The sequence below is a fragment of the Stenella coeruleoalba genome, assembly GCF_951394435.1.
Source record: "Stenella coeruleoalba genome assembly, chromosome: 1".
NCBI lineage: Eukaryota > Metazoa > Chordata > Mammalia > Artiodactyla > Delphinidae > Stenella > Stenella coeruleoalba.
Window position 1 is genome coordinate 33,856,692 of NC_137169.1, and position 27,997 is coordinate 33,884,688.

At 43.8% G+C, this 27,997-nt stretch overlaps 1 long non-coding RNA gene across 1 annotated transcript in view; it reads right to left on the minus strand.

Annotated features, from left to right (window-relative positions):
• Positions 1 to 27,997, minus strand: part of LOC307183255 — a 345,629-nt gene that overhangs the window by 231,397 nt on the left and 86,235 nt on the right. Inside the window, exon 2 of the long non-coding RNA XR_013827436.1 lies at positions 14,655 to 14,766. This is a non-coding gene — a long non-coding RNA (uncharacterized lncRNA). The remainder of the gene's footprint in view (positions 1 to 14,654; positions 14,767 to 27,997) is intronic.

Consider the following 27,997-nt stretch of genomic DNA (forward strand, 5'->3'; position numbering starts at 1 on the left):
ACCTGACTGGTCTCCTATCTGGCTCTGCTCAGGAAGGACCCAGACATTTATGCCTGGCTACGGGGTCACACCAGATAAGAAATCAGGAAACATCCATCCTTGTTTCCTTGGACACAGGTGCAAACTAAGCAAAGACCAAGAGTTGAAGGGCACATGGCATGTTCCTCTCCTGGGCTGCCCTGGAGTTGAGGCCGACGGCTTTCTGTCCTGGGAGCCTTTCAGACTTGGAGCACACACGTGCTCAGACTCTAAAGAGTGTTGGGTCAGTAAGGCAGCACTGGGAAAGTCATCAGCATCTTTGTATCCCTACTAATGGATTCCTGCCCAGCACCTGGGAGCCAGTGCTGACAGTTTTCTGATCAGCACCAGAGTAGGGCGTTCAGGCTCAAGTGGTGCAGTCACACACACCTGTGCTTCTATCCTGCAACTCCACGCACAACTGTGTGACCTTGGGCCAGGGACTTTGACCTCTGGAGGCTCAAGTCCCTAGTGTGTAAAACAGTTCCCTGGCCTTGGCTGCACTTTAAAATCACTGCAGGAGTGTTTAAAAGTCCAAATGCCCAGCACTCACCCCAGACCAATAAAGTCAGAAGCCCCTAGGATGGGAAGCACTGCTATAGGGAAAATGGTCATCTTCTACTCATCGGAGTGAATTAACTGAGATAACCCAGGGAAACGTTTAATCAAATACCATGTTTTACACAGAGTGTCCCGACAAAGGTGGTTAACACATCATACCACCCAGAGTTCTCCCCACAGACCCACAGAGGATCATACTTTGGCAGCTTTATTCTTTTCATAGGAAACTTCGGTTCAGATACCTCACTTTGGCAGGTATCAAGGATCAAGCCCACATTTTGATTTCTCTAGTTGTTTGATCATCCTGGCCCTGAGTCATCTTATTCTTGGAGAGAAAAAACGGTCAGACCCAGAAAGAGTTTCTCTGGATGTAGGGCTGTGAAGCTAAATCCTCATTTCCAATTATGCACTCAATGGCCTCATATCCCCCATCCTCATAAGAGAGTCGCATTCCAAAGGGAGCCTCAGTCCTTGGCTTACAGAGGTGACAGGAGCTGGGGATGGGTGTCCACAGCCCTGGCTCCCATGGAGGCTGCCTGGACAGTAACATCCTTGAGAGTTATAGGAAAAATAGTTCTGGGCCTGTGTCCCCCCCCGCCCCCGTCATATCATTACTCAACATAGAGCTTCAAACCCTGTGATACATGAAGATGCACGCAAATCTGGGTACGAGGATTTCAGAGTGCAGCGGGGGACTTTCCAGTCCTCGCTTCCTACCTTATCTATGCATCTGGACCCAGAACCCAGAGAAGGAACTGGGACAAAGCAAACAAGTGGGATCCTCTGCAACTTGTCGTCGTGTTTTTCTGTAATAAACACTTGGGAGAAATGAACAGAGCTCCGATTCAAGGAGTAAAGGGGGGCAGCTAGCAACCCAGTTGGAGGAAGAGCTGGTTGGGTGACAAGGGAAAAAAGTGCTGTCCACCCAGTGTAGAGGTAGTGTTTGCGGCCCAATGGGAGCTTGGATGTCAGGGTGCCAGGCAACAGAGCTTGAGGGAGACTATTCCAATCTCACCATGAACTGAGAAAAGGAGATCTGACCACGTGCATCCCAGATCCTGAGATCCCTTTTTGTTGAGCCATTCAACAACACAGTATTTATTTTGGGCTAAGCATATCTATCTATCTATCTATCTATCTATCAATCTATCTATCATCGATCATCTGATCGATATTTCATAGCCCCATTCAGTTAGTACTCTTATTATCCCACTTTGCAGATGAGGAAACTGAGGCACACAGAAGTTAAGTCATTTGTCCAAGGTCATAGAGTTACTATGTGACAGAGTGAAATATGAACCCTGGAATAGGAATCTGGCAGTCTGGCTCCCATGCCCATGCTCTCAATTCCTAGGCCCTATTGTTTCTAGTCTAGTAAGGGCGTCGACAGACAATTAGAACAGAATGTCTACAGGATATACTAAGGACGAGCACAGGTGATGGTGTGCAAAATCCCGCTATTATTTGAGGCTCACTCATAAGAAGGAAAATGGAAGGAGCCACCTGGTGACAGCCTGACAGTCCCAAAGGCAGATAAAATGAACCTTCCAATTGCTGGAGAGATAACGAAGAAACTTGATTAGGTATTCACCCAAGAGAAATGAAAATATACGTACACACAAAGATTGTGATTGTCCACAGCAGCTTTTTTTACCATAGCCAAAACCTGGAAACAACCTGAATTTCCATCAAGAGACAAATGCAACTTGCAGTACATCTGTACAGTGGAATACTACTCAGCCGCACAAAGGATGAACGGCTGATGCTCCCAGCGTGAATGAATCTCAAAGCACGGGGCTCAGGGTACAAAGTCAGGAGCAAAAAAAAGTACCTATTTTACGATTCCGTCTATACAGCGTTCTAGAAAAGGCAAATTCCAGTTTCAGAAACCAGATGAGCGGTTGCCAAGGGAAGAGGGTGGGAGGGGAGAAATGAATGCAGAGGGGTCCAAGGAACTTTGGGGGGGATGATGAAAATGTTCTGTATCTTAATTGTGCCTTTCCAATCCGAGCCTCGTGGCAGGCTGCTGAGCTCCGAGCATTTCCAGCGCTGCCGTTACAAATTAGTGGAAGGGATCAGATACCCAGGCAGACTAATTCACAGCTGACCTCAGAGGGGCAGATGTTCTGCAAAACTGGCCAGTGACCCACAGAGAAGGCTGGCAAGCCCACAAGGCTCTCCTTGGGCTCTTCTGTGGCTTCTGCCTCCCAGGTAGAAACTATGCATCTATTAGATGAAAAAGGGGAAGCACCTTTCCAAGATTTACTTGGCCTTAGGAGGGTGGGAGATAATTTGTCTCTGTCCAAGAAAAAATTTTCACTCACCCTTGAATTGTTCTCTCCAGAACATTTGGGGATGGGGGTAGGGGTGAGGGGCTGCAGCAGGGGAGAAAGGGAGAGAACAGGGAAGCAAATGTCACACTGCTCTGAGGTGGCAGCAAGATGAGCTCTTACCATCTTAAACCCCAGCAAGGATGGAGGAAGAGAAGGAACCCTTCGCCTACCCCATTCTCACCTGGCTACCTAAGTAAGGAAGCAGCCACACCAGGGCGCCCCTGCCCGGGCTGGATGAGAAGGGAACAGAGACATCGACAGAGCAGGAAGGCAGCAGGAATGGGGACGGAACACGAGACTGGCGCGGGTCCCTCCCCTGGACCCGCAGGAGGCTTGTGGCAGCCGGAATGTCCATCTGCTGTGCCCCATCACTAGTAGGCTCACAGGAAGGGAAGGAGACAATGACAACCTGAAGGCCCTTTGCTCAGAAGTCATACCAGGAAGTGAGCAGCAGTTCCTGCTGGCCTAGGAGTAAACCACGTCAGTGTCACCGGCCAGCACTGTCTTGGACAAACCGCTTACAACAACAAAGAGTTACAAAATCCCTTGGCCGAAGGGCCTGGAAGTTGAGTTCAGCCAAGCCCAGCCACATGGGCGGTGGGAGGAACGGGGAGTACCAGCTGCCATCCAAGTCCTCTGCTGCAAACTGAGAGAGCCAGTCTTAGAGAACGAGATGATTGCGCTTTTTTTTCTCCCAAAGAGAGTTGGTTTCCACGTGGTAAGGCCTATCATTCAATAACAAGCTAAGAACAGAGAGAGAAGGGTAGCATGAAGGTAGAACTCTGGCCAAAACACAGGCATCCGGAAGGGAAGAGGTGAGTAATTCTGGACATCTAGCTCTTGGTAGATGGAAGAGGAAACGGACAGCCTCTGATCCTAATTCACTCTGTTTCAGGTTTGGAAGAGAGCTGCATCCAGGAGAAATGTCCTAACGGAACAGGACTGCCAATGCGTGGAACTGGAAATCAACCAGAAACCCATCAGCTCCCCCAGGTTACCAAGAAAGGAGAATTAAATCCCTAGCAGTTGATATACTTCTGCACTTAAAGGCTAAACTATCTGTTATCTACTCAACATCGCTCATTTCTACTGTGGTCAGACTCTCTGGCAGGTTTAGAACATTCATACTCAATCCACTAGCACCAACTTGTCTTCTATCTTAGCCTGGAAGGAGCCTAAGTTACATTTCTAAGAGCATACCATCTTAGCTATGGAATGAATCACGGATTGAACTGAATAAACCATTGTAATAAACACAGGCAAATATATAATACATCCTGTCAACAGACTCAGCATTGTCTTTCACAGTTAACAAGTGTTCAAGTTTACTGTGGTATTAAAGGAAACCCTGTGGATTTTATTTCCAGCGCTATGGTGGGCTAGGTATGTAGGTAAGTCTACTGAAAACAACTAAGAAAACTGGATACCAGAGAAAAAACATCTTTTAAAGTGACTTACAAGCTGAGAAATTGGTAAGAAATTCTTTTATTGAGGTGAAATTCACGTAACAGGATGGAAATTAATTTTGAATTATTCTAGAAGCTTTGAAGATGCCCCCAGTTGTGACCAGTAATTCTACTCCTGTGTATATTCCCTGAGTAAACTTATATACATGCTCACCAGGGGAAAGTTCACAGCAGCGCCATTTACAAGAGTAAAAAACTGGAAATGATTTTAGTGTTCATGGATAGCAGAATAGATATATAAACCACAGTGTATATTCATTCCATGGAATTACAGTTCAGCAAAATGAAAAAACTTAAGCTACAGTCAACAATACGAACAAATCCGGGAATGAAACATTTAACAACTAGCTGGGACAGGGATTGTATAGTCAGAAGGGATTCCGGCCACAGGACTGGAGATGGGTCCCAATACCCCCTGCTGTGCCAGGTGTAATCCCTTTAGGAAGGTGAAGGGACTTGAATAGGTTTCATGGGAGCACAGGGGGGTGGGGGGAGGAGTCAGGTAAGCAGCAATTTACCACCAACTGATATGGAAATATTAATATTTCAATATTTCAGTTGTTTGTCAACTAGTGCAGCCTCTGATATGCACGGGCTAACTATGAACACAAGAATATAAACAGTATTCCACTTATATGACATTCACAAACATGTACAACTAAAGATATGGTTTAGAGATGCAAATATAAAGGGTGAGACAATAAAGAAAAGCATGGGGAAAAGAGACAGACATGTCCAGAAAATGATTATCCCTGAAAAGGGAGGGGTGGGATGGGATGGAGAGGGGTACCACTCTTCGAAGGTAACAGTAACATTTTTTTTCTTAAATTGACTGGTGAGGACATGAGTGTTGATCATAATATAATATGAAGAATGATTATTCTTTAAACCTTTATATACAGTATATAAGTGTTCTTTTGTATCTAGTGGCTATTTCATTAAAATTAGTTAAAAGGATTTTATCAAGAAACATTTAATAAGAAACTCTCATATCAAATTGCTGTGGTTCCTGCCATAGCTCTTCCAGGGGCTTGGCAAATGCGATCTCCTCAATTGTAATTGGTGGAACTCTTAAACCCACTGCAAATTCTACGAGCTTCTCCCCAAATCACTCCGGAAAGATTCTTGTGAGAACACCTCCAATGAGGAGCAGGAAAGCCCAACCTTCAGAGTACATTCTGCTCTGGCTCTTTTTATTAAATATAATCATAAGCACAGTGGGGTTTGTTTTTGTTTTTTTAATCTCCTGGAATCTTCTCAAATTTTGAAATCTTTAAAATGAGGGCATGGAGCAAATGACTACATTCTGTCTCTCTTGCCTAGATTTGTTTTGTCTTTCACCATACGCTTCAGCTGTGTGATGCCCCAGTTCTCTCCATGAGATATGCTGACAGTCAGGGGAAGTTTCTAAGAGTGTATTAAATCTATATTGAGGGCCAGAGAGTGGAGGGAGTTTGGGAGGTTGCGTGCCTGTGTGATTTTTTTTTACCAATTCCAGCAGCTGCTTGGCATCTGTAGACACACCATTCACTTTTTTCAGTTATTTGTGAACCACCCCTAAAAGCCACGCCACATGGCGACTCTCCTTTTCCTGAAGCACAAGTGTGAACTGTGTAGCAAAGCTACACAGCACAAGAGCAAGTCACTTAGCCGGAGAGGGAGTCTTGTCAAAGCTCCTCCTCCCGACACACCAGCAGGGAAACAGAAACTCTCTGGATGTGAAACTGCTTCCTTGAGTGCAAGTTGAAAAGGCAAATCATTGGTGGCCTGTGAATAATTATGGAAACCTCTCCCCTCTGGACAGAAACCTGATTCAGAAGGAAGTCAAGAGCCTATGCAAATGTTTCTGCATTTGCAAATTTGGGAATTTGTAAAGGGTTTGAGATGCATCCATAAAGATTGTCAAGAGTCTACTGTATTGAATCTTGACTAAAGAGATTTTTCAGAATTCTTCTTCTAATAAAAATAAGTTGGTTCATTTTTACCAGCGCTCCTCTGATTTTTTTTAATACATCTTTATTGGAGTATAATTGCTCTACAATATTATATTAGTTTCTGCTGTACAACAAAGTGAATCAGCTATATTCATACATATATCCCCATATCCCCTCCCTCTTGAGCCTCCCTCCCACCCTCCCTATCCCACCCCTCTAGGTGGACACAAAGCACCCAGCTGATCTCCCTGTGCTATACAGTAGCTTCCCACCAGCAATCTATTTTATATTTGGTAGTGTATATATGTCAGTGCTATATACACTAAGTCCCAGCCTCCCCTTCCCCGCCCTGTGTCCTCAAGTCCATTCCCTACATCTGCATCTTTATTCCTGCTCTACCACTAGGTTCATCAGTACCAATTTTCTAGAGTCCATATATGTGTGTTAGCATACGGTATTTGTTTTTCTCTTTCTCACTTACTTCACCCTGTATGACAGACTCTGGGTCCATCCACCTCATTACAAATAACTCAGTTTCATTCCTTTTTATGGCTGAGTAATATTCCATTGCATATATGTGCCACATTTTCTTTATCCATTCATCTGTCAATGAACATTTAGGTTGCTTCCATGTCCTGGCTATTGTAAATCGTGCTGCAGTGAACATTGCGGTACATGTATCTTTTTGAATTATGGTTTTCTCAGAGTATATGCCCAGTAGTGGGATTGCTGGGTCGTATGGTAGTTCTACTGTTACGTTTTTAAGGAACCTCCATACTGTTCTCCATAGTGGCTGTATCAATTTACATTCCCACCAACAGTGCAGGAGGGTTCCCTTTTCTCCACACCCTCTCTAGCATTTATTGTTTCTAGATTTTTTGATGATGGCCGTTCTGACTGGTGTGAGGTGATACCTCATTGTGGTTTTGGGGGGTTTTTTTGTGTTTTTTTTATATATCTTTATTGGAGTATAATTGCTTTACCATGTTGTGTTATTTTCTGCTTTACAACAAAGTGAATCAGCTATATGTATACATATATCCCCATATCTCCTCCCCCTTGCATCTCCCTCCCATCCCCCCTATCCAACCCCTCTAGGTCATCACAAAGCACTCAGCTGATCTCCCTGTGCTATGCAGCAGCTTCCCACTAGCCACCCATTTTACATTTGGTAGTGTATATATGTCAATGATACTCTCTCACTTCGTCCCAGCTTACCCTTCCCCCACTGTGTCCTCAAGTCCATTCTCCAGGTCTGCGTCTTTATTCCTTCCCTGACTCTAGGTTCATCGATACCATTTTTTTAGATTCTACATATGTGCGTTAGCATATGGTATTTGTTTTTCTCTTTCTGACTTAAGTCACTCTGTATGACAGACTCTAGGTCCGTCCACCTCACTACAAATAACTCAATTTCATTCCTTTTATGGCTGAGTAATATTCCATTGGATATATGTGCCACATCTTCTTTATCCATTCATCTGTCGATGGACATTTAGGTTGTTTCCATGTCCTGGCTATTGTAAATAAAACTGCAATGAACACTGTGGTACATGTATCTTTTTGAATTATGGTTTTCTCAGAGTATACGCCCAGTAGTGGGATTGCTGGGTCGTATGGTAGTTCTATTTTTAGTTTTTTAAGGAACCTCCATACTGTTCTCCATAGGGGCTGTATCAATTTACATTCCCACCAACAGTGCAAGGGGGTTCCCTTTTCTTCCTTTTCTAGATTTTTTCATGATGGCCATTCTGACCGGTGTGAGGTGATACCTCATTGTGGTTTTGATTTGCATTTCTCTAATGATTAGTGATGTTGAGCAACCTTTGATGTGTTTGTTGGCCAACTACATGTCTTCTTTGGAGAAATGTGTATTTAGGTCTTCCACCCATTTTTGGATTTTTTTTTTGTTTTTTTGATATTGAGCTGCCTGAGCTGCTTGTATATTTTGGAGATTAATCCTTTGTCAGTTGCCTCATTTGCAAATATTTTCTCCCATCCTGAGGGTTGTCTTTTCACCTTATTTATTGTTTCCTTTTTTGTGCAAAAGCTTTTAAGTTTCATTAGGTCCCATTTGTTTATTTTTGTTTTTATTTCCATTACTCTAGGAGGTGGGTCAAAAAGGATCTTGCTATGATTTATGTCATAGAGTGTTCTGCCTATGCTTTCCTCTAAGAGTTTTGTACTGTCTGGTCTTACAAAATGTCTTAATCCATTTTGAGTTTATTTTTGTGTATGGTGTTAGGGAGTGTTCTAATTTCATTCTTTTACATGTAGCTGTCCAGTTTTCCCAGCACCACTTATTGAAGAGGCTGTCTTTTCTCCACTGTATATTCTAGCATCCTTTGTCAAAGATAAGGCGACCATATGTGTGTGGGTTTATTTCTGGGCTTTCTATCCTGTTCCATTGATCTATATTTCTGTTTTTTTTGTTTGTTTGTTTTTTGATTTTTGCAGTACGTGGGCCTCTCACTGTTGTGGCCTCTCCCGTTGTGGAGCACAGGCTCCAGACGCACAGGCTCAGCGGCCATGGCTCACGGGCCCAGCCGCTCCGCGGCATGTGGGATCTTCCCGGACCGGGGCACGAACCCGCGTCCCCTGCATCGGCAGGCGGACTCTCAACCACTGCGCCACCAGGGAAGCCCTATATTTCTGTTTTAGTGCCAGTACCATACTGTCTTGATTACTGTAGCTTTGCAGTATAGTCTGAAGTCAAGAAGCCTGATTCCTCCAGCTCCATTTTTCTTTCTCAAGATTGCTTTGGCTATTCGGGGTCTTTTGTGTTTCCATACAAATTTTAAGATTTTCTTTTCTAGTTCTGTGAAAAATGCCATTGGTAATTTGATAGGGATTGCGCTGAATCTGTAGATTGCTTTGGGGAGTATAGTCATTTTCACAATGTTGATTCTTCCAATCCAAGAACATAGTATATCTCTCCATCTGTTTGTATCGTCTTTGATTTCTTTCATCCGTGCCTTATAGTTTTCTGCATACAGGTCTTTTGCCTCTTTAGGTAGGTTTATTTCTAGGTATTTTATTTTTTTGTTGCAATGGTAAATGGGAGTGTTTCCTTAATTTCTCTTTCTGATTTTTCATTGTTAATGTATAGAAATGCAAAAGATTTCTGTGCATTAATTTTGTATCCTGCAACTTTACCAAATTCATTGATTAGCTCTAGTAGTTTTCTGATGGCATCTTTAGGATTTTCTATGTATAGTATCATGTCATCTGCAAACAGTGACAGTTTTATATCTTCCTTTCCAAGTTGGATTCCTTTTATTTCTTTTTCTTCTCTGATTGCCATGGTTAAAACTTCCAAAACTATGTTGAATAATAGTGGTGAGAGTGGGCAACCTTGTCTTGTTCCTGATCACATTGCGGTGGCTTCTCTTGTTTCGAAGCATGGGCTCTAGGCACGTGGGCTTCAGCAGTTGTGGTACACGGGCTCAGGAGTTGTGGCATACGGGGTTAGTTGCTCTGTGGCAACTGGATCTTCCAAGCCCAGGGCTCAAACCCATGTCCTCTGCATTGGCAGGCTGATTCTTAACCACTGCACCACCAGGAAAGTCCGTCCTCTGATCTTAAGATAGCTTCAGCATCTAATGCAAAGCCTGCAATTCCTGAATAGACTAACTTTGGTGACAAAGGCTCAGCAGAGCATGTCATATATTTATAACACTGGTCTTATTTTTTTCCATCCGTATTACTTGTTTATCATCTTTTCTTTGGATCCCTGTCATGTATATTACTCTTTTTTTTTTTTTTTTAAGTTTTACCTGAATTCCAATTCAAGGACCCATGGACATCCAGAGACTTCCCATGATCCTTGAGATTGACTTCTGTATGCTTCTCCCTGGCTTCACTGCTGAATCTAAGGGGTATTCTTAGTTCATCTACCACACATCTAGATGTAAAGCTCCACCCTTTTTTTTTTTTTTTTTTTTTCAGAAGAATGCCAGCCACACCTGGTATTTTGTAGCACTTAGTAATGAGGGGAGGAATCAAATCACTCATGCATGCATGGTTTTCAGGAACAGACTGGATCAATAGCCTAAGCACACATTCCCAAATGTGACCCTCCCCAAAGGGCAGCCCCTTGGAGAAAGTGGTTCAGTCACCTCCCACCACCAACCCCTACCTCCTCTGCCTTTCAAGCCCCCTGGGATTTCAGAGAATAGCATTTTATCCATCTTATTACATCAGTATCCCTTTGCTTATATACATGGAAACTCGGGACAATTCTGAGCATTTCTGATCATATTCAATGGCCTGTTATTGACAGTTTCTTTTAATAAGTTCAAAACGTTCTTCAAATAATTTACCAAAATGATGAACTTATGTGTGTCTAGAAACCGAGCAATACTCTTCTGCTACTTTTAATTAGGGCCTTCACATTTTTGACATATGCATTAAATTTAAAAATTAAATTAAATATACAGTACTCTTTAAAAAGTGTCAGCATTAATTTTCCTGTACTTGTGTCTTTCCTGTTGCCTTTGTTTTGGAATAAACTGTAACTAAGCAAATCAGCAGAGGGTCAGGCAAAGCTCGTGTAACTCACATATCCTTCCAGTTTTGAGCACCATGTCTGAACTGAGTCAACACCACAGTTTAACATGAGGGTGTTGTCATGACACCTTGAACGTTTTTTAACAGCACACTGGTGGTGGGGAGTCCACATTCCCTACACTGACATAAGAAGCACATGCCTCTCTGGCTTCGTCTTTTCCATCATCCAGTCTCTTCCAATTAATTCCAGCGTTAAGTCGCCAAGTTGGAAGGTTCTGAATGTGTCTCTGGTCAGAGCGAGACAGGCTGAGGCTCCCATGCCTCCTTCTTAGAATTTTCTATAACATCAAATGTTAGAACATAAGTACTACTAATTCTAGCATAATAGTTCCCTGCCAAGTTTCAGCAAAAGATCATAAAGTTCTCAATTAATTTCAATAGGGGAGCTTTATAGTTATAATATAATTTTGATCAATAAGCCCTTGGCTGTCCAGAAACCTCGGGTGAAAAAAGTCATTTGGGGTATACTTCATATTCTCATGCCTTTTGAAGCTGGACACACAAAATGCCATTTAAACTCCTCTTGATGCATATAGGTCCCCGTGCACGTCAGTTATTATGCAACAAGACAGTGTTCTGAAGACCTATCCAAATATATAAAATTTCACTGAATTCCTCACATTAAATACTTATGTTAAATAGTCTCAAAATTCTATACTTTGAATTCCTGTGCCTTTTAAATTTTATTTTAAACTTGTTTAGTATTTCTATTTCTTACATTACTAGTACTTCTTAGTGATATTTTAGAAAAGAGCTATAAGAACCCTTGTACACTACTTTATCAATCTCTTCCAATTTTCTGGGTATAATTGGCAAACTAATCATCGAACCTCTTAGAACTTTATGTAAATGAAGAGTCCTGCAGAAGGGTATGAAATTTTCTGCAATGAAATTTTCCAATGATCGTAATACCTGACCTGAGCTCATGGACTTAGGGCATCTCTCTTGCTTTACCATTTAGGTCCCAGATGGCTAAGTGACCTCGTATAAATGTGCATTGCAGATTGTCATGGTATCATCCTAACACCCATCAGCTACAGAGGACATGTTACTTTTTAGCCCAACTCATTTACTTCTCAAGATATGTCAGTGGGCTTGGTAAGGCTACGACGGTGACACCCACTTTACAGATGAAGAACGACCTTGGTCAAGGGCTTTAGCCAAGTCTGTCCTGAAACACCAGTGCTGCCTGTTCACGTAGCCAGTGTTTCCTGCCCTGCTTGCCCAGTGCATCTGCAGATTTGTAAATATGCTTTGATTCCACCAGACACAGAAGGAAGGACCGCATGTCTGGGCCTCCTTGATGGGCAGCTTGGAGAACAGGGAAGAACCTGAAAGGCATCAGGGAACTCACAGAGCAAGTGAGAGACAAGTTAAAAGCTATCCAGTTGTCACACAGCTTTCTTAACATTATCTCCCATCAAGTCGGGGCCTGGAATCTGCCAGGATTTCAGACTAAATGCCTCTTCTTCTTGCTGGTACCTTTCATACACCAAGTGCCTCGATGGCTCAGTTGGCAAGAACCCAAAGGCATCACACGCTCCTCCACTCCAAGGAGGGTGACAGCCACCGAGACAGAGCAGGCAGAGACAGTTCAGCAACAGCGCTGTTGGGGAACACCTTCATCCACTGCCACGGCGTACAACTCTGTCGCTGCCTTAGAGCAGACCCAACGGGGTGCGGAGGACAGTAAAACCATCCCAGCCTGAAGGGCCGGACTTCTTGCTAAATTAACAAGTCTGTCTAGGAGCCCCAGGCTGAGGCACCGAGGGGTGTGATAAAGGGGCCCTGTGCAACAATTCTGTGTCCTGTGGGTACGTTAGCTAAACAGACGGAGTGGGGAGGAAGGAGAGAGAGCTGAGTGTCATGGACACCTTTCCCCCTCTGCCTGCAGATATCTTGATGGGACAGCTGTTCTCCTACCTTGCAAAAAAAAAAAAAAAAAAAAAAAAAATCCCACAGTATTTAATGCAAGAATGTACAGGGTCAACAGCAACTGCAAGTCATCAGAGCTTTAAAGAGCATATGTCGAGCAGCTCAGCCAGCATCTGGGTTCTACTCTTCAGCCCCACAGTGTAGCCCAACTCCAGAGCAAAACTGAAACAGCGTGGCAGAAACTGTTTCCCTCAGCAGGAAGTATGAAGAACAGCTAGAACCTGAAACAAATGAGCCTGGCAGTCACCCTGCATTCAGGATTCGTGTTATGTTTTATGCATCTAGTTAGGAACCCAGCGGTCTTGCTGGGATGATTCCAACCTTTTCCAGAATTCAAGAGGGGGGTGACATGACCAAATGCAAATTCAGACAAGCAATGACTAGCTGAAAGGGATGTGGGAGGGTCTTTAGATCAACACCAACCCAAAGCCAATTCCACCGCTAACCCTAATGGACACGTGATCTTTGCCCCCCATGTTCTTCACAGAAATTGCTCAAATCATTCCCCCTCTTCCCCACACTGTCCCTGCCCCGCTGATACACACAGTTACACAAAAACATCATAAACATAGGACCCAACTTCTTCAGTCGGGGGGAGGACGGGAAACGGTGGGAGTTGCTGGGGCGCACGGTCTGATCATTGGTTGAAGTTACGTAATCACGCAAACAAGGGCTGGAGAACGCTGGGTGGAGATCAATTCAGGGCACACCTCACGCTCTCCCTTCTCCCCTCCCCCAACAACCAGAAAGCAAGCCAGTTTTAACACCACCAAAACCAAAGCACAAGACACAGCTGGGGGGTGGCGAGCACCCGGCTACTGCGGTTCCAAAGCCAAGGGTGGCCGGAAACTTGAGGTGCGCGGCAGAAAAAGGGCCAAGGTACCGCTCACCAAGCAACCAGACCCCGCAGACCCTCCTGCCGGCATCCACGACCCCCAAAGTTCAAGGGCGGGCCGAGCCAAAGAAGTAGTCCCGACCTGCGACCTGCAACGTAAACCAAAGCAGCCGCGGTCAACCAAACCCACGCCTGGCCTCCAGCGCCTCTCCAACACTTCGGTCCGAGTCTCCGCGAGTTCAGGGTGTCGGCCACGCTCAGGAGTCCTCGGGCAGCTTGTACAGTCTCAGCAGGGGCCATTCAGCACCAGCGGTGTTTCTCCTTTTAAAGGATGGTAAAATGTGGGGCACGACTGGGAGAGGGGTAAGGCGAGAATCCCCAACAGAGTAAAAGTTTGGGTTTGGTTTGATCTTCTTTGGAGGAGGGGCTTTTGCGATTTTGCTTTAGGAACATTTGGGGGCGGGGGCTAGGAAGATTTCCCCTCTCTCTGGGCACCCAGCATCCTCCGATCTCATTTTCGGCAACACAGACGGCTCAGGGGGGTCTGAACAACCGCGGAGCCGCAGCCAGGGCAGCAGAAAAAACTGCAGGTGCTGCGGTGGACAAGGCATTAGCCCGACCGCTGGGGCTCAGAGGAGAGGGGGGCCCCACTGCGCCGGTGCCGCCGGGCTGCCGAGGTGTGGGGAGCGCGCGGCGCGCAGAGGGTTACAGCCGCCGCTGCCGCCGTGATTGACGCGCGGGGGTCACTTGAGGCTCCCGCCGCTCCCCCTGGCACCGGGCCAGGGAGCCCGCTCAGCCCACCGAGGGCACCGCACGCCGCGCGGCCGCCCACCCGGCCGTTCCCGGCGCCTCCGCCACCGGACACCTCGCCCAAGAAAGGCCACGACGACATGGAATCGCAGCTCGCTATTTCACTTGCCCGTAGCGGCCGCTGGCAAAAACACAATAAATAAAATAAAGCGCGAGGCATCCCTCCGCCGAATAAAAATCCAGAGTCCCCTACCTTCGGCCTTGGGATGGCAAACTGGTCCTGTGTTCTCTGACCCACGGATCCAGCCCCTTCTTCATGAATTATTCCGGTCAGTCAGGATTTTGTGCATTTTTTTCCTGAACACCTGTTTCAAGTAAGGGGTAAAGACCTTATTGAAAGAATTGTCCTTAAAAGATAACCTGTGCACACATATGTCCATCCAGGCATGCATGCGCGTTTGTATACACACATATGTACACGAGATATACATGTACATTGAAGCACCAAACTAGGCAGTTGGATAATGGGAGAGTCGGCTGGTTGTGAGCATGCTCGCGCCGGGAACAGATCCACCCTCTGTTATTCCTCTGAATAAATATAAATCACGATCAGAAACCCAAACAGTAGCATCCTCTTGAATTCCTGCTGCTGAAAAACACGGAATAAATGCAGCCCGCAGACACGGAATCAAATCAGCAGCTGTTTTCTGAATCCAGAGCCAACCCCTGCCTCGCCTGTCTTTTCCACTATGAGTTCAGACCTTTTTTGAAAGGGGTTTTAACCTTTTAAAGATACAGTACACCAATTATCACTTCTCAATAGCTGTCACTCCAAGCCCAGGAAGCTAGTCCCATGCCTAAAGCCACAGGGCAGGCTTGCTCGCAGGGATAATGATTTCATTCATCAGTGCCTTTAAAAAAGAAAAAGAAAAAGAAAAAATACATATATATATAGAGAGAGAGAGAGGGAAAAGGGGGGGGGAGAGAGAGAGGGAGGGAAAGAGCAAAGACAAGGCATAAAACTAGACACATTTATTGCAGTGATGAGTTCCTCAGTGACTAATCAGCATGTTATATAAACACTACCATCCTTCACTTCCGAACACACATGTTCATGGGGTCAGACAATGCCAGGGACACTTGTCAGCACGGGTGTCACCCCTCACGAGCCCCTACCTGCTGATAAAGGACCAGGAAGGCTGCCAGGGCAGCTGCAGGAAGTGGGGGCCTCCACCAGCTCACAATTAACCACAGGGCACTGCCATGCCCTCAAACGAAAGAATCCTCTGGCACTACTTGCAAACTATAATGTAATCTAGGACCAGATCTTGTTCCAACACATGTTTTTTTTTTTTCCAACCAGTCTCTGGAATCAAAACTACCACCTGAACCTTTACAGTCTCTAAGATCCAGACTTAGGCCCTTCTTCAGGATTTTGTTAACAAGCTGGTTTTGTTTGGTTGTTGGGTTTTTGTTTGTTTACTTCTTTTTTCAGGACTAGGTTAAGCATGGAGGTAGAAAACTGGGGGTGGGGCTTGAGGATAAACAACAACCCCCCTGCCCCAATGGAAAAAAAAATATTCATTAAGTACTTCAGCCACCCAGGTAGTGTTTATTATTCCAGTGTTGGTTTTTCAAGAGGTCGCCCTGAGAAGAAACCAGAACTCCTCACCTCACTTATGTTTGAAAGGAAGGAAAATGCAGTTTCCTTCTTTTACAGTTTCTTTTTCACCCCAGGAGCCCCAGAGCTTCAGAACGGTGCTGGCTCTGCTCCCCTGGTTCCAGGCCAGCAGCAGCAACACCAGCAGCTTAGCTGAAAAGCCACCCCGATGTTCCCACAGCCGCTCTGGGCATGTCCCTCTAGCCGTAGGCTCAGAGCCCACCCTCCCTGGGCAAACCGCTGAAACCAATGCACCGTCACCCTCTCACCTCATCACAGCCACTGCCTGCACTGCCCCCTCCCAGACACACACACACACACACACACACACACACATACATGCACGCACGCACGCACACCCTTCTCTCTCAGCTCCCAGGGCTCTCTAGCAGAAAATTATCATATTTTGTGTGTCATCACCCAAGCTAGCTGGACCTGTCACTGATTGGCTGGGCACTACCAGCCGGAAATGTCACCAGCCACACAGCTTGGAACTGGCTCTGACCCGCGGCCACCTCAGACCTGAGCCCAGGAGGCTCTGTGACAAGGTGCAGACCTACCACAGGGAGCCTGTCACTCTGTCACTCCTCCCACAGTCCGCCCCAGGCCCTCTCCTCCCGGCTGGTCTCTCTAGCCCGCCCTGGGGGAGGGGACCGCCAGGGGATGGGAGCGAGTCTCCAGCCACACTGGGAGCTGTGCTGCTTCCAGCTGCAGGAGAGAGGAAGCCACTGAAATTCCTGTTCTTCTCAGCAGGTTAGGGGAAGATGTCTCCATTTGGTTTTAAAGATTTGGAGGAAGTGTTCCTGATAAAAACAGTCTCTGCTCATGCTGAAAAATAAAAATTATCAGTAAGGCTGGGTGAAAACACTAATATCATACGCACCAAGGTATCATAATCATAATACCCCAAGGCTGTCAGGGAAACCGGAAGACAATTTAGTCCATCCTCTTCCCTTAAATAGAACAGCTCTTAACCCTCCAAGAAAACTCACCAGAAAAGGGGGCTTCCTAACTTGGCTAGTCAATGCCCTATGATGCCACACAAGTGTTTCAGAGTTAAATGGTCTTTGTCGTGACCAACCTGAATCACTTTGGCTGTAATTTAAGCTTAGTCTCTCCTGCTATATCTTTAGTCATTTCAGTGTGACTCACCATTTAAGTCTCACCTCACTCTGTCCTCCCAGCTAAATTAAACTCTATCTCTCTGGACCAGTATGTAAAAGTTGCTTCTTAAACCTTTAATTATGCTGCTCTATTCTTTAGACTTCAGAGTCAAGCCCCCCAGAGCTAGATGTAGCTGAAAGCTCATTCCATCCAGCCACGGATGCGATGCTTCACTCACCTCTACTGTTTCCACCCTGGGACTTTTGATTTGGGGGGATAGCAGAACTGGGCTCAGACATTTACTCCTTCCTTCTCCTCCAAAACACAAAACAAAAACAAAACAAAACCCCACACTTATATGACCAAAACACTAGAGGCAATGCTGGGACCCAGAGAAAGAGGCCACCCATAAAGCCTACATTTTAAAGAATATGGGGAAGATATAAAGCAGATGAGATGTCGCTGAAGAAAAGGTGATTAGTGCTGATAAGACCATGTATGATTCTGCACAGGCCCCCTAAGAAGAAAGTGCACAGGCTTCCAGAAAAAGGTCCTGGAAAACCCCAAGCTCAGAGAATCAAAGATCAGATGAGGGTCACAGGCATCGGCTCAGAGGCAAAGGAAAGGACATCAGGAACTAGGCATGTTCTCTCCACACAGAACAGCAACGATTCCAGGGCATCTTTGGAAAGTGGAAAGTTTGTCCCTAATATAGGAAGAAGTCAAAGTCTGAAAAGGGGCAAGACCACAGCTCATTTTGGTATGACACACACACACACACACACACACACACACACACACACACACACACAAAGAAGAAGAAAGAAAGAAACAGAAAAAGAAATTTATAATCAAATAAGACACAAGATATAACAGAGAAATCCAGAACATCCCATATTAGTCTAAATGAAGTTCTGGAAGGAGATGACATCATTAAGGAAGGGGAAAAGCAACAATCAAGGAAGAAACAGAAGAACATTTCCTTGAGCTGATGAAAGACTCGAGGCCTTAGATCATATGGGTCTATTGGGTGCTGAGCAGTAGGATTACTGAAAGAATATACGATTCTAGATGCAGTCTCCTACTCCAAGAACAAAGAGAAACAACTACAGGCTTCCTGATAGGGGAGAAAATTCAGGCTGCTTAAAAGGAAAGAAAATCAGACTGACATCATACTTCACATCTGCAACACCAGGCTAAAAGACAGTGGCACAACTTTTATAAAATTCTCGGGAAATCTTATTGTAACTCGAGAATTCTACCAGCTGCCAAATTATAATTTCTCTCACATGTGATGACAAAAGAAAGGCATGTTCAAAGACATAGAAATACCCTTTATTAAATTAAAAAAAAATTACTTGAAGATCTCTTCCAGCCAAGGAAAAAATTAAGCCAGAATAGTAAACTCAAGAAAAGAGAAGACGTGTTATATAAGAAAATGTAATGAGGAATAAAGCCAATAAAATGTATGCTTAAGTACAAATATAATAGTTAATGTGGTTGTAAAGTTTAATTTAATTGTTAACATAAGATAGGTAGAAAGAGAGGATGAGAGAAAGAAATCAAGAAATCTGGAATTTAACTTCCATATGATTTCAACCAAAAAACTGGAAAATCTCAATGGAGATGGGTAAGGAAAATCACTAGAATAAAAAAAATAGGGTGGGGCTTCCCTGGTGGCGCAGTGGTTGAGAGTCCGCCTGCCGATGCAGGGGACACGGGTTCGTGCCCCAGTCCGGGAAGATCCCACATGCCACAGAGCAGCATGGCCGCCGAGCCTGCGCGTCCGGAGTCTGTGCTCCGCAGCAGGAGAGGCCACAACAGTGAGAGGCCCACGTATCGCAAAAAAAAAAAAAAAAATAGGGTGGGAGGATCATTATGGAAGGCAATTAGAACTCCATTTATCACCTCTCTTCCCAAGACCACATTAAAATGATAATAAGGAATTTTTTAAGTTCAAATACACAATGACAAAGAAAACAGTAGAAGAGCCATTAGCCAAGAAAATTGAAAAAGAAGAATAGAAGGGGACTGAATTTTTTTTTTTATATAAATTTACTTATTTATTTATTTATATTTAGCTGCACACAGGCTCTCTCTAGTTGCGGCGAGCAGGGGCTACTCTTCGTTGCAGTGCGTGGGCTTCTCTACGCAATGGCTTCTCTTGTTGCGGAGCACAGGCTCTAGGCAAGCGGGCTTCGGTATGTGTGGCACGCGGGCTCGGTAGTTGTGGCTCGTGGGCTCTAGGGTGCAGGCTCAGTATTTGTGGCGCCCAGGCTTAGCTGCTCCACGGCATGTGGGATCTTCCCGGACCAGGGCTCGAACCAGTGTCCCCTGCACTGGCAGGCGGATTCTTAACTACTGTACCACCAGGGAAGTCAGAAGGGGACTGAATTTATCAACTGTGAATATATACTACAGTAAATAAAACAATATAGCACAATTGCAGAAACCTAAAAATGGACACTGGAACTGAATGAAGTTAAGAAATAGCTTCAGGTATAGTGTTTGCTATGTGATAAGTGATAAAAGCTGAATTTTAAATCAATGGGAGGAAAAAATGTTATTCAATAAATAGTGTCAGACTGTGGTATTCGGTATTGCTTCTAACTCATACCTTAAACAAAATATATTCTATTTTCATACCCCCCCACACACAAATACAACAAGGAAAAACAGATACTATGATTGACCAATAAATCACAGAATGTTATAAAGTTGCTGTTTTTTTTTTAATAGTGGAAAGAAAAGAAAAATAGTGGTTATCCAGTGTCTGTTTAAATACCATTGTGATAGGTTTAATAATGCCCCCTAAAGACATTCACCTCTGGAACCTGTGAATATTACCATATATGGCAAAAGGTGTGGTTAATCGAATGCTCTTGAGATCGGGAGGTTATCCTGGATCATCCGGGAGGGCACTAAACAGAATCAAAGTATCCTTATAAGAGGGAGGCTGAAGGCAGAGAGGAGAAGGCAATGTGACCATAGGGGCCAAGACTGGTGTGATGCAGCCACAAACCAAGGAAACGCAGAAACCACCAGAAGCTAAAAGAGGCAAGGAACAGATTCTCCCCTTAGAGGCTCTGGAGAGCACAGCCCTGCTGACACCTTGACCTCAGCCCAGTGAAACTGACTTCAGATTTCTGGCCTCCAGAACTCCAAGGAAATAAACATATTGTGTTAAGCCACAAAGTTTGTGGTTATTTGTTATAGTAGTCATAGGAAACTAATACAACCACCATGATGAGAAACAGTACTTCCTAGGGATTATAATAACTATTATTACCAGCAACAATACTTACTATGGGCCTGGCACTGCTAAATTATATACATATCTAATCTCATTTAATTTGCATGCAAGGTGGCAGTAGACAATTGTAGTTATTATGGCTCTACCACTTAGTAGCACATATGCCTGGGCTAGTTATATAACCTTCTAATGCTGCTTTGTCTCATCCATAAAGTAGAGGTAGGAATGATACCAACCTGACGGGGTTGTGGAAGGTAAAGTGAAACCATCTATGTAAAGGGCTTAGAACAACGCCTGACAATAAGAGCTCCACAAATGGTAACCAATAGTGAGAAAGTCCTTCCTTATGCTGGACGGCAATCTGTCTCCCAGAGCATCCTCTCACTGATTCCAGTTCTTCCCTTTGGATACATGTAGAACAAAGGTCTCTCCTAACCACCTGACTGTCATTCAAATATCTAAAGACAATGATCATCTCATTAAGAGTCTCAGCTTCTCCAAACTAAAAGTAACAAATGCCTTTAGTCACTGCTCTTGTGAATTCATCCAGAGACCCTTTTTTTGCGGTACCCGGGCCTCTCACTGCCGTGGCCTCCCCCACTGCGGAGCACAGGCTCCGGAGGCGCAGGCTCAGCGGCCATGGCTCACGGGCCCAGCCGCTCCGCGGCATGTGGGATCCTCCCAGACCAGGGCACGAACCCACGTCCCCTGCATCGGCAGACGGAGCCCCAACCACCGCACCACCAGGGAAGCCCCTGGACATATTCTTGTACATCTTTAGACATGATCCCAGACTTATCACCCTTCTTGTTCTAGAACAGAGGTTGGCAAACTATAGCCCTCCATGCAGGCTATATTTTTTAATAGTCTGTGAGCTAAGAATGGTGTTTACATTTTTTAAAGACAGAAAAAAACAAAAACAAAAAAGAATTTACAATATAGACCATATATGGCCTGCAAAGTTTAAAATATTTACTATGTGGCCCTTTTCAGAAAAAGGTTGCCAATTCCTGCTCTAGAAGCTCTTATACTTCTATCAATGCAATGTAAGACTGCCCAAGACTGTTTTACAAACAAATTGCACTATTGTATCATATCAACTTAACTGTAGGGCTGCTAACTGTTCGATCAGTATCCATTCTCTTTCTTCTTCTTACCCAGTAATAAAATTCTTAGCTAGGAAGATGGCTACCAGTTGAAGACTACATTTCCCAGTCTCCTTTGTAGGAAGGTGTGGCCAGGAGGCTAGGTTCTAGCCAATGGGATGTAGCCAGATGTGACTAGGGTAATTTTCTAGTCTTTCTCTTAAAGGGGAGGAACATGCCCCCCCCCCCCCCGCCCACTTCCCTTTTCCCTTTCCCATTGGCTGTAATGTGGACCTGATAATCCTGTGGATGAAGGGTAGCAGAGCAACAAGATAGAAGGACCCTGGGTTTCTGGTGCTGCCATTTCACCCTATACTGCTTATTCTCAGTCTGTGAGAGGGAAATAAACTTGTAGTTTATTTAAGCCATTGTTATTTTAGGTCTTTGTGACAGCAACTGAATCTGTGCCCTAACCGATACAACTATCGGTTTTAACTCCCAAGTATTTTCTATATTTGTGGCTGCTAAGACACACATCTCCCACATTCTGCAAGCACGCAGTTAATTTTCTGGACATAATAAGACCTTGCACTGACCTTGTAAGAATCAGTCTATCATTTTACCCTGACATCTCGGACCCAGTTCTGACATCCAAGTAGCTTCTATCCTTTCTAATTTCATGTCTCTCTTCCAGAAGCACTTTAGGTGTAGCACTCAAACTAAATACAGCGCTCATCAAAGCACCTGATCAATGTTAAGCATAATGTAATGGAGAGGACTGTGACCTCAGTTTGTGGGGGAGGAAAATAACAGATTAAACTAAGGTCAAATGAAGGAGAAGGTGGGGAGGATGGGGGCAAGCAGTTGTGAAGAGCTTCCTATGTTCCAGGCACTCTTCTATGAACTTCCTCATTGTTATCTCATTTATTAAATATTTCATTCATTCATTCATTCATTCACTCATCCATTTATTTTTAAAGTACTCATTTTAATTTTTTGAAACAGTAACTATAAATACCCCCTGCTGGGGCAGAAAACTATTATCCATAAACACTGATGAAAACAGAGTCCATGCAAATCTCTCTTTTTCTAAGTCTGTGTGCACCCACCCTCTCTTTGGACACCTGAAGAGTATGTTGCCAGCATTCCTTATAAGACTTAGAGGCAAAGATGAAAATACTCCAGGCACCTAGCTCAAGAACTGTCCAGTGTAGAACAGTGGACAGTATTTTCAGAAACCTCTACCCTCGGCCATCTTAAGACAGATGAGAAGTAAGTACACGCTGGCCTTCTGCAGAGCTGCATGGCAGAAGGACTGAGTGGGCAGTCTCTGAGTAGTGTCAGACTATCTGGGTCCAAACCCTGTGGGTTTAAGTCAACGGCTTAATCCTTTCCTGCCTCAGTTTCCTTATCTGTAAAATAGGGATATGTTATTCTTACCAAACCATCTAAGGCAGATTTTCCCCCTTTTTTTGCAGGTGATGAATATGATGCTTATGTCCTTGTCCGAGGTTAAACCATCCAGTAAATGTCAGCATGAGGATTAAACCTTAGGTCTATTTGATTCCCACCTCATGCTTTTTCTTCTTCCAAAGATAAAGAAGGAAAATATGGGCCATATGATCAAAGACAAAGGTAGAATAAGTTACCAAATCATGCTGAAAAAGATGACCTGCCCACCAGAGGGAAGGTTGGATGCCTCTTAATGTGGTGCTCAAGACAAGAGCTGACTGAGGTTAATGGGAGTTTTCTTCTAAATTCCTTCAGAGCTTCCACCGTTTAGAGTAGAACAACACCCTAGCATGGTGTTTAAAAAACAAACAGCTGGCTCAAGACCCGCTCCCTTCTTACAATCATTCAGCCTGTTTGGGGATCTTGGTGGGGTGGTTTTCAATGCACAAAAAAATCAGTCAAGGCCAATGTGCATCTTACTTCTGGTTACCTAAAAGTAAATTATTCAGATCTAAAGTCACACACACACACACACACACACACACACACACACACACACCCCAAACGAAACCTCAGAGCACTGGTTCTTAACCTTTCTTTTACCTCTTATACCTAAGATATGAGAAACGCCATCAGGGACCTCAGTAAACTAGGGCAGAATATCGGAGACGCTTCTAGTGCAAAAGGAGTGTGGTATAGCACAAAACAAGCTTCTCAGACCTGGTGAGACCCTACTTCGGGCAGCCAGTGACATGAGCCCCAAATGGGTACTCTGAGCGCCAACCAATCCTGCACTGAGACAGACCTCACAGCTCCTGTTCTGTGTGACCACCTGGCTTCTGGGCAGTTTGCATATCCTGGCAACATCAACTTTACGCGTGTGTATGGGGTGCAGGGCAGGGAAAAGTTCTCTTCCGGCAACCCACAGCCCACATAAGAATGCTGCAAGGATGAACAAGGGAAAATCATAATAAAAAGCAGATCAGAGGCCACAACCCCACAGAGGAATCTAGAGAACCATAGGAGCAGGATTAGATATTTTGGTCAGACTGGAAAGAGCTCTGACTAGCACAGATCATGAGCAAACACCAGAAATTATATGCAACTTATTACATTCACCTGGGGTCAAAAACCCACAGGCCTTTAGGGGCCCAGCAAACAACATAAGTGTGTGAAACAGCATGGTATAAATGACCAGGCTTCTCTGCAAATCCAACTTCAATATAAACAAAAGCCATGTTGGCTAGAAAGAGCTGACATCAGAAGATGGACTGCAAGTTTGCACCCCCTCCTCACGATGATCACAGTCAGTAAAAGAAAGGAGGGAAGATTTTCATGTTTCTCTGAGAAGGATAAAGAAAATTAGCTTTTTTCAAAAAGCAGTTTTCTAAAAGTGATTTTAAGGTCATCATCACTTCCAAGACCTAGTTGAGACAGGATAAAAAGCCAAAGTAAGATATAGAAAGAGTTAAAGAACACCCCCCCAAAACTGGATGTCTTCAAATGAGTTGGGTTAGATGGCCCCATCCGTAACTCTCAGACTAAGAGCTCAGTGAATCACTTGGGGGCCCAGGTAGCATGCAAGATGTTCTTCTACAAGTCTCATTTACAGTCGAAAGGTGTCCATACTATTTCCTTATAACACAAAGGAGGCTTTACTTCTTTCCTTAGGGCTATTTCATCAAAAGCTCTCCCAACTTTTGTTATTTTTTATTTTGAAATAATTTTAGACTTACAGAAGACTTGTGAAGATTACATAAAGAACTCCTATATACCTCTCGCCCAGCTTTCCTTGATGTTAACATCTTACATAACCATAGTATCATGATCAAAAACAGGAAATGAATGTTGGTACAATACTATTAACAAACTGCAGAATTTTCTCTAATTTTGCCAGTTTTTCCACTAATGCCAATTTTCTGTTCCAGGATTCAATTCAGGATCCCACGTTGCACTTAGCTGTCATTTCTCTTTGGTCTCCTCTGATCTGTGACTGTTCCTAGACTTTCCTTGTCTTTTTGCCCTTGACATTTGAAGAGCATTGGTCAGGTATTTTGTAGACTGTCCTTCAATTTAGGTTTGTCTGATGTTTTCTCATGATTAGACTAGAGTTAGGGAGTTTTGGCCAGAGTACCACAGAAGTGACATGCCTTCTCAGTACACCAAACTGGGGGAAGGGGGGATGCTGTCAATATGTCTTATTACCAGTGATGTTAACCTTGATCTCTTGGTTTAAGGAGTGTCTGCCAGGTTTCTCCACTGTGAAGTTACTATTTTTCTCTTTGTAGTTAATAAATATTGGGGGACTGTGAAAATGTCTTGCTTCTCCTTAAACTGTCACCCACAAATTTTAGCACTCATCAGGTGATCTGTCTGCAGCAGTTGTCTATGATATTCTAATGGTGATTTTTGATATCCCTCATCCCTCTATATTTATTAATCTGGAATTCTTCTGGAAGGAAGAGTTGTCCTTTCTCTGTACAAGGTAACCAGCCTACCCAACTTTTATTTTTATCAATATGGACTTATGGATAATCATTTTATTCTTTGAGTTATAACCAACTTTTAAAAATTTATTTATTTAGCCTAAAGTTTTCCAGTTTTGCCCATTGGGAGCTCTTTCATGTTTGTTCCTGTATTTGACATAATCCTGCTGTTGTCTTGTTGTTGTTGATTAGCACTTCCTTACCCTGTGGCACCACAAGATGCTCCAGAATCTTCTTGTATTTTCCCTGCTCAGTCTTGGAGTTTATTTTTTCAAGGATTCCTCATTCCTTTTATTGGATAATGGCATTTAGAAACCAAGATCTGGGCACTGGGTGTGCTCACTGCTACCAAAATGCACTACTTTAGGCCTTCTTAACAGTTGTCAGTCTGGCTAGAGGTTTATTAATTTCACTGATTTTTTTCAAAAGCAATTCTGTTTTCAATTCATTGATTGTTGCACTTATCTTTATTATTTCCTTTCTTCTGTTTGCTTTAGTTTTAATTTGTTGTTCTTGCTCTAGTGTTTTTTGGGTTTTTTTAGATGAATGCTTCTATTACTGATTGGAAACGTTTCTTCTTTTCTAATATAAATTATTTAGCACTATCATTTCCCCCCAAGCACTGCTTTAGCTGCATCTCACAAATTTGACACATTGTATTTCCTTTTCATTCAGTTCAAAATATTTTTAATTCTTCCTCTTTGACATATAGGATATTTAGATATATGTTGTTTACTTTTCATATATTTGGGGATTTTTCTAGATATATTTCTGTTCTGATTTCTGTTTTAATTCCATTATGGTTCATGAACATACATCCTGAAATTTCTGTTCTTTTAAAGTTGTTAAGGTTGGTTTCATGGCCCAAAATATAGTACCCTATGGTGAATATGCACTGCAGAAAGATGTGTAGCTGGGTAGTGTTCTATAAATGTCAGTTAGGTCAAGTTGTTTGATAATGCCTTTCAGATCATATTTTTATTGATATTCTTCCTATTTGTTCTATCATTTACTAAGAAAAGAGCACTGAATTTTTCAACTTTGTGAACTTGTCTATTTTGCTTTTCAATTCTATCAGCTTTTGCATTATGTATTTCAGAACTCTGTTGTAAAGTACACTCATATTTAGGATTATTACTACTTCTTGGAAAATTGAGGCGTTTATAATTATTTAATGTCCCTTTTTATCCCTGAGAATAGTCCTTGTTCTAAAGTCTATTTAGTCTGACGTTAATGTAATGACTCCAGCTTTACTTTGGTTAGTGTTCGCACAGCATCTTTTTTCTATCCTCTTACTTTTAACCGATTGTCTTTATATTTAAAGTAAGTTTCTTATGGACAGTGTATAGTTTGTTCTTGCTTTTTTAATCCAATCTGATAATCTCTATCTTTTAACTGGTGTGTTTAGACCATTCATACTCAATGTGATTATTGATATGGCTGGATTAAAACCCACTAACCTTGCCCTTTCTTTCTTTTTCTTTCTTTCTTTCTTTCTTTTCTTTCTTTCTTCCTTCCTTCCTTCCTTCCTTCCTTCTTTCTTTCTTCCTTCCTTCCTTCTTCCTTCCTTCTTTCTTTCTTTCTTTCATCTGTTCTTTCTTCCTTTTTTTTTCTTTTCTTTTTCTGCCTTCCTTTTTGTTGTTGTTGTTGTTGTTGTTGCTGTTGTTTTTCTTTCTGCAGGCCTCTCACTGCCGCGACCTCTCCCGTTGCAGAGCACAGGCTCCGGACACGCAGGCTCAGTGACCATGGCTCACAGGCCCAGCCGCTCCGCGGCATGTGAGATCTTCCCGGACCGGGGCACAAACCCGTGTCCCCTGCATCGGCAGGCAGACTCTCAACCACTGCGCCGCCAGGGAAGCCCTCTGCCTTCTTTTATTTGCCTGGTTTGGGGGTGGAGTGAGGGAGGAAACGTTCTCTGTTGTTCCCTTAGTCTTAGACAAGCACTGCAACACTGAGCCTTCTCAGTAATCCCACCCCTCCTCTGGGTTACTTATGAACCCAACATTTATACCTGTCCTTTCCCCAGAAGTCAAGAGTTTTTTCCTATTCCCTTGCTCCAGAAATGATAAGATTTCACCAGTACCCTAAGGGTAATAGTGCTCATCCCCTTCCACACACACACCACACAATTTAAGACTTCTGTTCATAGGAGAGAAGGATCCAGGTAGAGTTCCCTGCCTTCCCACAGCAGCTTCATTCCTTGTGCAGCACAAGGGAGACTTTCTGTAGACGCTCCGAACGGTTTCCATGAGTTCATGGTGGGGTTCATGGAAAAATGCCTCCAAGAGGGCATGGCCTTCCCCCCTTTATTTGTGGCCCCTAGGTTCACCCTCTTTTGCCAGTGTGCACTCAGCCAGACTCCACCTACTCAACAACCACTCTAGTTGAATTCTTATCTAGCTGCTTCTTGCCCAGGTAGATCAGTGCTCATGTCTTGTTTCTCCCTGCAGATACCTGTCTCTTCCTAAATTATGGGTCTGCTGGTTTCCCAGCAACCTCAATACTTCAACTGGCTCAAGAAAGGTTGTGAACTTGCTGTCGGTCCATTTTTTTTTC